Source organism: Somniosus microcephalus, unplaced genomic scaffold (assembly GCF_052327205.1).
Source record: "Somniosus microcephalus isolate GS21.2 unplaced genomic scaffold, FLI_Smic_1.0 unresolved_chr1, whole genome shotgun sequence".
In the NCBI taxonomy this organism is placed as follows: domain Eukaryota; kingdom Metazoa; phylum Chordata; class Chondrichthyes; order Squaliformes; family Somniosidae; genus Somniosus; species Somniosus microcephalus.
The window spans coordinates 18,116,368-18,126,379 of NW_028225179.1; the positions used below are offsets into that span (position 1 = coordinate 18,116,368).

Here is a 10,012-nt window from a genome sequence, read left to right on the forward strand (position 1 = left end):
ATAGAGAACTGGTTGGCAGACAGAAAGGAAAGAGTTGGAATATACGGGCCTTTTTCCAAGTGGCAGGCAGTGACTAGTGGGGTACTGCAGGGATCAGTCCTTGGACATCAGCTATTCACAATATATATTAATGATCTAGACAAGGGAGCTAGATGTAATATTTCCAAATTTGCAGATGACACAAAGCTGGGTGTGCGTTTGTGCTGAGAGGAGGATTCCGAGAAACTCCAGTATGATTTGGACAGGTTGGGTGATTAGGCAGAAGCACGGCAGATGCAATGTAACGTGGATAAATGCGTGGTTATCCACTTTGGTGGCAAAAACAGGAAGGCAGATTATTATCTGAATGGCAATAGTTTGGGAGAAGGGGAAGTGCAACGAGACCTGGGTGTCCTTGTGCACCAGTCGCTGAAGGTCAGCATGGCAGGTGCAGCAGGCTGTTAAGAAGGCAAATGGTATGTTGGCCTTCGTAGTGAGAGGGTTTCAGTACAGGAACAAGGATGTCTTGCTGCAGTTGTACAAGGCCTTGGTGAGACCACATCTTGAGTATTGTGTGCAGTTTTGGTCGCCTTATCTGAGGAAGGATGTACTTGCCATGGAAGGAGTTCAGCGAAGATTCACCAGGGTGATACCTGGGATGATAGGAATGACGTATGAGGAGAGATTGGGTCGATTGGGCTTATACTCGCTGGAGTTTAGGAGAATGAGAGTTGATCTCATTGAAACATATAAAAATCTGACAGGACTGGATAGACTAGATGCAGGAAGGATTTTCCCGATGGTCGGGGAGTCCAGAACTAGGGGTCACAGTCTAAGGAGAAGGGGTAAGCGATTTAGGACAGAAATGAGGAGTAATTTCTTCACCCAGAGAGTGGTGAACCTATGGAATTCTCTACCACAGAAGGCAGTAGAGGCCGATTCACTAAATATATTTAAGAAGGAGTTGGATATATTTCTTAAGGCAAAAGGTATCAAGGGGTATGGAGAGAAAGCAAGTTCCGGGTACTGAATTTGGATGATCAGCCATGATCGCATTGAATGGCAGAGCGGGCTCGAGGGGCCGAATGGCCTACTCCTGCTCCTATCTTCCACTTTTCTATGTTTTATGTTAAATCTCAAATATTGCTCAAATGCTTTAAAATGTGAATATGCCTGCCTTTTCCTGGGATATGTTGATCACTCTTTGTTCCAGTTCTGCTCGGGTCCCCTCCCTCACCTCTTTTTCCCGTACATTGATGACTGCATTGGTGCCATTTCCTGCTCTCGCCATGTACTTCACATTTTCATTCACTTTGCATCCAATTTCCACCCTTCCCTCACCTTCACATGGTCCATCACCGAATCTTCCCTTCCCTTCTTCGACTTCTCCATCTCCATCTCTGGGGATAGGTTATTGACCAAAATTCAGTACAAGCCCACTGACTCCCACAGCTACCTGGACTACACTTCCTCCTCACCCCGCCTCCTGTAAGGACTCTATTCCATTCTCCCAGTTTCTCCAACTCTGCCGCATCTGCTCCGACGATACAACCTTCCACACCAGTAATTCCGACATGTCTTCCTTTTTCTGCAACGGAGGAATCCCCTCTACTGTGGTAGACACGGCCCTCGACCATGTCCTTTCTATCTCCCGCACTTCTGCCCTCACTACTGCCCCTCCCTTGCTGAACCATGATAGGGTTCCCCTTGTCCTCACCTTTCACCCCACCAGCCTCCACATTCAACGGATCAGCCTCCACCACTTCCGCCACCTCCAATATGATCCCACCATCAAACGCATCTTCCCCTCACCTCCGCTTTCAGCATTCCCTAGGGACCGCTGCCTCCATGATACCCTAGTCCACTCCTCTATCACCCCCAACACCGCTTGCCCTTCACCCGCCACCTTCCCCTGCAAGCGCAGGGGATGCAATACCTGCCCTTATACCTCCCTCCTTCCCACTGTCCAGGACCCCAAACACCCCTTCCAGGTGAAACAGCGATTTACTTGTACTTCTTGCAATCAAGTCTACTGTATTCGATGCTCACGATGTGGCCTCCTCTACATTGGGGAGACCAAATGCAGATTGGTTGACCGCTTTGCAGATCACCTCTGTTCAGTCCATAAGGATGACCCCAACCTTCTGGTCGGCTGTCCTTGTAATTCACTGCCCCATTCCCACTCAGGCCTCACCGTCCTCGGCCTCTTGCATTGTTCCATGGAAGCTCAGCGTAAGATCGAGGAACAGCACCTCATCTTCTGATTAGGCGCTTTACAGCCTTCCGGACTCAATAAAGAGTTCAAAAATTTCAGGTCATAACCTCGGCCCCAATACATTTTAACTTATATTTTTTATCCACACCTTTAATTTTGCCCTTCCCCTTTTTCTCTCTCCCACATGCCAGCTGTCTCTCATTCTGTCAGCGCATTTCACAGCTAATCTAGAGCCATCTTTTGACTCCACTAGTCCTATCACCATCTCGTCTGGTTTTGAATATCTCTTAATGTCTCTTCACTTCTGTTTTGTTCTCTCCCAGCCTGGCATTTTAATCTGTTGCATTTTCCATGCTTTTTCAGTCTTGGCAAAGTGTTTCCACCTGAAAAGTTGACTCTATTTCTCTCTCCACGTATGTTGCCTGGCCTGCTGAGTTTTTCCAGCATTTTCTGTTGTGATCTTCTGTGGCTGTCTTGCCTCCCTCTCCCCTTCCTCCCACACGCTGCTGGTTTTTAAACCTTGTTTTAAATCTGCTGCTCTGCTGGGCCAGTGCATTCCACAGTCTCACAACCCTTTCTACAAATACACTTTCACTGCTTGACTTCTCTGTTTATTAGTTATGAATCACCTTGAGGTGCAATGGTGGCGTTTGTGACGTCAAATTAAAACGCGGCCAATTGCAAACACGTTGGGGTCAAAGTTTCTTTTGCACAGAATTGAACCTGAATCTTTCAAGATGGAATATTGTATTTTCTGCATCACAATAAACAGTATCTTGTTATAAATGTTGGCTCATTCGTTCCCCAGTGTCAGACGAAGTATGTCTGATCCCCTCATCTATTTCATATAAGACACAAACATAGGGTAATCATTCAGAATCACCTCACAGATTGACACTGAGGTAAATAAAATGGCAGATACAGACAGCATCGGGACCCGTGGAGGAATAGACAGGAGAGCTGGAGAAATAAATAATGGCCTGAGAGTCGAGAAGACAGTGACTGGTAGCTGATAGATATCAATGAGTGGAGGCGAGAAACACCTTCGGGATTCGGCCCCGTGGCTTGGCTGGTCAAAGCATCTGTCTAACAAACAAGTGATCGTGGGCTCGACTCCCAACAGGGCCATTTTTAAAAATGAATCTCCAGGGGTGAGCTTCTTCTTTTGTGAAAAGGCTAAAATTCTTTTAAATGTAACTGCGGCTGCACTAGTTGCCATTCTGGATGAATGCTCCAGTCGCTGCGGGGCCTGGGTCGAATTTCACCACTTCCTAATTTCTGGCGGTGCAGATTTTTAACTCTTCACCTATTCTCCATCTTTTCTAAGCAGTGCCATGTGTTACTTTGTGGTGGTCAGAGCAGAGCTCCAGTAGTTGATGTGTGGCGCCATGATCATATAGCGGTTAGTACTCTGCGCTGTGGCCGCAGCAACCTCGGTCCGAATTCGAGTCACGGCACAGATTTCTCTTCCTTCCGCAATCAATAGCCCTCCTTTATTTTCCTCCTTCAATATCATTGCAACTTTCCTGCGGTATTACCTTAATCTAACATTTACTTTCTCCTACTTAAACCGCTAAGTGTGCTCTGCTCCCACCGCTGATCCTGGGGCACATGTCCCATTCGCCCCAATCTGAATTGGTGCATTGAAACCAGTCGATAGATTTAGACCTGCGGGAGCTCTCGACAGACAAGCACTGCGAAAGCAGGGCCGGCCTTTGGAACCAAAGCAGCCCGATTGCACAAGAACATTCCTTGGGAAATGCAGTGCACTGGGGAGGCTAACTGAAGAATTGGGTTTGTTCACCTGGTAGTTGATGCTTTTCCCTAAATAGATGATGAGCATGAGCGACGGGAAGCGCTACATAGCTGCGGATGAAGGGTGAAATATGCAATTTTGGCAAACTGGTTTTCAAAAAGGAAAATGGATGCTCAGGATTTATCAAGGAGAGTAAGGGACGCTCCGGACGTAATAGACAGGGGAAGGGACGCTCCCGAGATACCAACCTGTTTCAGGGACGCTCTGGATTTACCAAACAGTGTAAGGGATGCTTCTGTTCTACAAGACAGGATAAGGGATACTCCGGATGTCACAGACAGTGTAAGGGACGCTCCGGATGTACCAGACAGATTCAGGGACGCTCCAAATTTGCCATACATTGTAAGGGACGCTCCTGTTTTACCAGACAGGGTAAGGGACGCTCCGGATATACCAGACAGTTTAAGGCACAGTCTAGATGTACCAAAAAGAGTAAGGGACGCTCCGGATATATCTCACAGGGTACGGGACGCTCCGGATATATCAGACAGGGTAAGGGACGCTCCGGATGCATCGCATAGTGTAAGAGACGCTCCGGATGTACCAGACTGGGTAATGTGCGCTCCCGATGTACCAGACAGTGTAAGGGACGCTCCGGATGTTTCAGATAGGGTGAAGGACGCTCCCGATGTACCAGACAGGGTAAAGGACCTTCCAGATGTACGAGACAGGGTAAGGGATGCTCAAGAGGTTCTGGAGCGGGTAAGGGACGCTCAGGGCCTATCAGACAGAGTAAGGGATGCTCAGGAGGTATCAGAGAGGCTGATGGATGCAGGGTTATTACTTTCGACAGCTCACATTTTCTAAGTATCAAAAAAAGCAAAAGTTGAATCCGAATGTAACAGATGGTCTGCCGTGTCCCAAGTGGGGGCAATGAGAAGGTAGAATGGGGCCGGACTGGACATTTGACGCGCTCAGAAATACATTTTTAACTGACACAGATTCCTCCACTCAATACAATAATAAATAATACAGATACATCTAAACATATTTGTAACGATCAGAAGTGCAAATGCATTTATATCTAACACAACAGAAACTCACAAATACGTTCGTATCTAATATGGACACACACAAATATACTTACAACCATCACCTGTGATTGTTTGATAAAAAAAGACTTTAATTGTTTGTCTTTAAAGCCATGATATTTACATGACAGTTTGCATTGACCTTCCTCCCAAGCCGCTGGAGATTGATGGAGAATGATTTGGGTCCTGATCAATCATTTCTTAGGCGGATTAGAAAAAGTTTTGAGCGCAAATCCAATATTAGAAGTCGACGTTAAAAAGAGGCTCACCTTTCGTAAATTTCAATCTACAATCCACAAAGCGAGATTCATAACCCTAGACTAAAGAGTCACTCTGTCTAGAATACATGCCCAATCAACTGGTTATCAAAGGTAAAATCAAATGGATTGGTCATGCATTACCCATTGCATTTTGACTGAGACCTGTGCCCACAGTTCCATTCCGGTTCCAAGCCCTCTTTTTACTGTCGATGACTTGCCCGGAATGTGCTTGGAGAAGTATTAGAATCGCAGTGCAGCCCTTCCCACTGTTGCTTCCTCTAAATCTCCATCCAGGATTTTCACCAGTGCAAGGTTCATCAACCTGAGCTACTGTTTAATTTGTTCTCGGCATTAACTGTGCTGATCCTTTAACTTGTCCCACTACACGGCATCTCCAAATTTGTCAATTGCACCTCGAGGGCACTTTTCATACGTAAAGCTGCAACATCTGCCGGAGAGAGATTCAATTTCAGTGGTTCCAAAACAATGAGTCGATCGGAATCAAACTTTACGTCCTCACCTACATGCTGCAGATGCAAATCTCTGCGCTCCTCTGCTTCAGTGATATATTGTTTTGCAGCGATGGGCAGTTTTTGCTCTCTGAGGCTGCAATCGCTGCTTTCCACAGGCAGCGGATGCTTGGCGAGAGCGGGGCCGGCCAGACGGCCTGAACTTCGCTGCTGTCGCGGCCCCACTCACTCCGGGAGCTGGGGAACAGCAAACCAACTCATGGGTTTGTTGCCGCCTCAGAAATGCGGCTCCGAACTGTCGCTATTAACAGAGGCAGCGCTGTAGGATCCTGTAATGATCTCTCACACAGTCGGTATCTCTGTAGCGTTTGAGTGTTTACAGAAGTGTTTAGAGAAAAGGAGAATACCGCGTGGCTGTAAATGTATTTTATTAATCTCTTCCTGCAAAACATGATTGAACCAGGGACCTGCTGTACTTTAGACGGAAGTGATAACCGCTACACGGGCACGAATCATGGGCAAAACTTTAAAACGTTTTTTTGTTTTGCATGTGATGAATTTTCATCGGTTCTCTTTTGCAGACTGTATTTTAGGAGTTGGGTAAAACTGTTCAGTGCTTATTACACCAGGATCTGGTGCAGCCTTTGGTAAATTCACCAGCTCGCTAACACATGAGAGTAACTCGTGCTTCACTCTTTCATATAAACCCAGCCAATGCGCCTCAATTAAACAACATTGCACCCCTGCACGATTAGACAACCTGAAATGTGCAAGTAAATGAGCACAGATAACTAACCTAGATCAAGCGCAGCTCTAGTGGCGCAATCGGTTAGCGCGCGGTACTTATATAACAGTACAGTGCTCGGAGAAATGCTGAGGTTGTGAGTTCGAGCCTCACCTAGAGCAGCCAATACTTTTGCTGTGCGCTATTTCGACCGGAGCAGAAGGTACAATTGTTTTTTTCCGCTAAATATACACTTATTAGCTGTTCCACGTGGGCTCTTAGGTTCCTCAGGCCCACCGTGTTCCAATAACGGATGAGAGGTTTAAAGGAGCCCTTCAGTGTTACTTATTGACAGGAGGGCAGGTGGGGCCAGTTTTAACTGTTAAACCAGCAACTACCAGGTGAAGAATAATGTGCAGGAAATAGATTCGATTTCAAAGCAGTGACTAAGCCTTTAGCACAAGCAAGAAGATGTGTAAACTCACGAGTTATCTGTACAGGTTTCCGACATCATGTGGAACAAAAACAACGATTCACCTGAACATGATGTTGAGAATTACAAGGACGAAAGTTATGTACAGACAATCGCCCAAACACCATATCCACAATTAGGTTGTCGCCGACCTTCTTGTTATGGGGAGAATAGTGAGCAGATTCAGGAAACAGCTCATATAAAGAAGTCGATTTAGGAAAAGATAAACATATTTCAAATTAATGAACACGACCTCTGCGAACTGGGTTCGCACTAGAACAGAGAAACCTAATGCAACTTCGGACAAAATTCGGCGGCTCCTTGGTCTTGGGGCATGATTCTCGCATAGGCAATTTCGCAAATTAAAATGCGAGAGTTACTGGGCTCAAATCCCAGATGAACCACACCGCATTTAGATAAAACTCACCAACTCGGTCATCACAACTGAAGTCGCTTTTCTTTAAAATAGACTAACGCACTAAATGATCCGGGATTGTGAGCACACCCGGTTTAAACAGACACAGAGTGATCCTTGACTGACTACGACCCCGCCCATTATAGACAGGCCTGATTATCATTGCTTATGAAATCGATGGAAACATAACTGGTTTTTATAAAGGGCGGCAGATTACGATACGCGATTTTGATAGGGCGCCAAGTTGAAGTTGAACTCCATATCATTTTTCCCTTTATCTCCGTCATTTCACTCCAGCCGAATGAACAGAGACCTGAGCACATAATCCAGGCTGACACTCCAGTGCAGTACTGAGGGAGAGCTGCACAGTCGGTGGTCCCATCTTTCCAGTAAGAGGTTCAACCGGGGCCTCAGATCCCATGAGAGTATGCCGAAAAGAATGAGGACTTCTCCCCATTGTCCTGCCCATTATTTATCTCTCACCCAAAGTCACTAAAACAGAAAATCTCCTCATTAAGTTTGATAAATATTTTTGAAATTACATTTCCTCCTAAACGATAAAGTTATGTTTCTGCTCCCTAATCATTTGGCTTTGTTCCCGCTAGTCTTTCATTTGGTGCCAATCGCAGAGGAAGGAAGACAGGTAGGATTGATTCTCAATCTCTGATTCCCGTCCTGCCTTCATTCAAGAACTCCCGTGGTCTGTTTTAAATTTAACAAGATATGAAGAGTGCACAGACCTGAATCACCAGTGTGATTTTGAAGAGATTGCGATTACAAAGCCTACTTTACGCAAAATCCAGTGAAATGCTCGGGATGTTTATCAGCATGAAACGTTTAATGGAATAACGACGAGGACGGGATTCGAACCCACGTGTACAGATCACAATGGATTACACTGCGCTCAACCATTCCAAGGGATAGTGGGAAAAATCGAGGACATGGTACTGAATTTGGATGATCAGCCATGATCTCATTAAATGGCAGAACAGGCTCGAGCGGCCGAATGGCCAACTCCTGCTGCTATCTTCTATGTTTCTATGTTTCGATTTCCTGCTATTTGCATCTAAGCAGAGATACACTGAAAGAAACTCCCCTTGACTGCTTGTCCTGCCCGTGCACACAGACCTACAATGTTGAAAATGTACAATCAGTTCATATAAGCAAATGGCCTTCCGTTATCTTCAGGTGAGGAGCTGTCAGAAATGGTCGGTTTGAAGGCAGATTCAAAACAGGGAAGAAGATGGTTTCGCCCAGTTATTTAAATGACCGCGGCAAGACTCGAATCTGCAATTATCTGCTAACTGAACGATTCGCACCAAAGTCAAACCCCTTATCCATTTAGCCACGGCACACTGCTGCCTGGATGTTTTTGTGATGGGGAGAATTGTGAGCAGTTTCAGGGAAACGGCTCATATAAAGCAGTGGATTTAGGAAAATATAAACATATTTCATAAAACTGAACAGGTCCTCCGCGAACTGGGTTTGCAACAGCGCAGGGAAACCTAATGCAACTTCTAGCCCAAAATCGGCGGTTTGTTGGTCGAGAGGTCTGATTCGCTCTCAGAGAATTTCGCTGCTTAAATAAATGCGAGAGATCCCGGGTTCAAGTCCCGGCCTGAACCCCGCCAACCTTAACAACGGGGTCATGACAGCTAAATTCGCACTCCTGTTAAAAAGTCTTATACAATTGATGATCCGTGACTGTGCACTCACCCGATTTGATCACAGGGTCATAATCGCACAGATGGTGGTAATTCGGCCGATCGAGCCAGTGCCGGTTCTCTGTAGTGCAATCAAGTCAGTACCATTCCCTCGCACTATCGCCGCATAAACGTAGAACAGAGATCGCGAATCACAGATATACAATTTACTCTCTATTCATTCCTCTGAGATTGAAACCCAATGAAAGACTAGCGGGAAAACAAATTATTAGAGGGCAGAAACATAATTTGAAAGTTTAGGAACAAATGAAACTTAAAAAGATTTTATCAACATTAATGACCAGATTATCTGGGTTTTTTTTGTCTTTGGTTGAGAGATAAATAATGGGCATTTGCCTCACAGCGCCAGGGACCCGGGTTCGAATCTGGCCTCGGGTGACTGTCTGTGTGGAGTTTGCACATTCTCCCCGTGTTTGCGTGGGTTTCCTCCGGGTGCTCCGGTTTCCTCCCACAGTCCAAAGATGTGCGGGTTAGGTTGATTGGCTATGATAAATTGACCCTTAGTGTTAGGGGGATTAAATACGTGGGGTTACGGGGATAGGGTGGGATATGTGTCGGTGCAGGCTCGATGGGCCGAAATGGCCTCTATCTGCACTGTGGGGTTTCTGTGATTCTGTGAGTACACTGGGGAGAAATCCTCACTCTTTTTGAAATAGTGCCCTGGTATCTGAGGCCTCGGTGTTACGTCTTTTCAGAAAGACGGCACTGCTGACAGTGCAGCACTCCCTCGGTACTGCACTGGAGTGTCAGCCTGGATTATGAGCTCAAATCTGTGGAGTGGGGCTTGAGTTTGCTGCCGCTGAGCCACGGCTGACACTTAAACTCAGTTCATTCGGCTCGAGTGAAATGGCGAAGACAAAAAAATGACAGTGGATTAAATCTTCAACTTGGGGCCCAAGAATAAAC

The 10,012-nt window shown here is 46.0% G+C and overlaps 1 non-coding gene across 1 annotated transcript; it reads left to right on the top strand.

The window, feature by feature from the left end:
- Positions 1-6,581: 6,581 nt before the first annotated feature.
- trnai-uau (transfer RNA isoleucine (anticodon UAU)) lies at positions 6,582-6,677 on the top strand. Its single transcript has 2 exons — positions 6,582-6,619; positions 6,642-6,677. It is a non-coding gene; the product is annotated as a tRNA-Ile (tRNA).
- Positions 6,678-10,012: the final 3,335 nt, after the last annotated feature.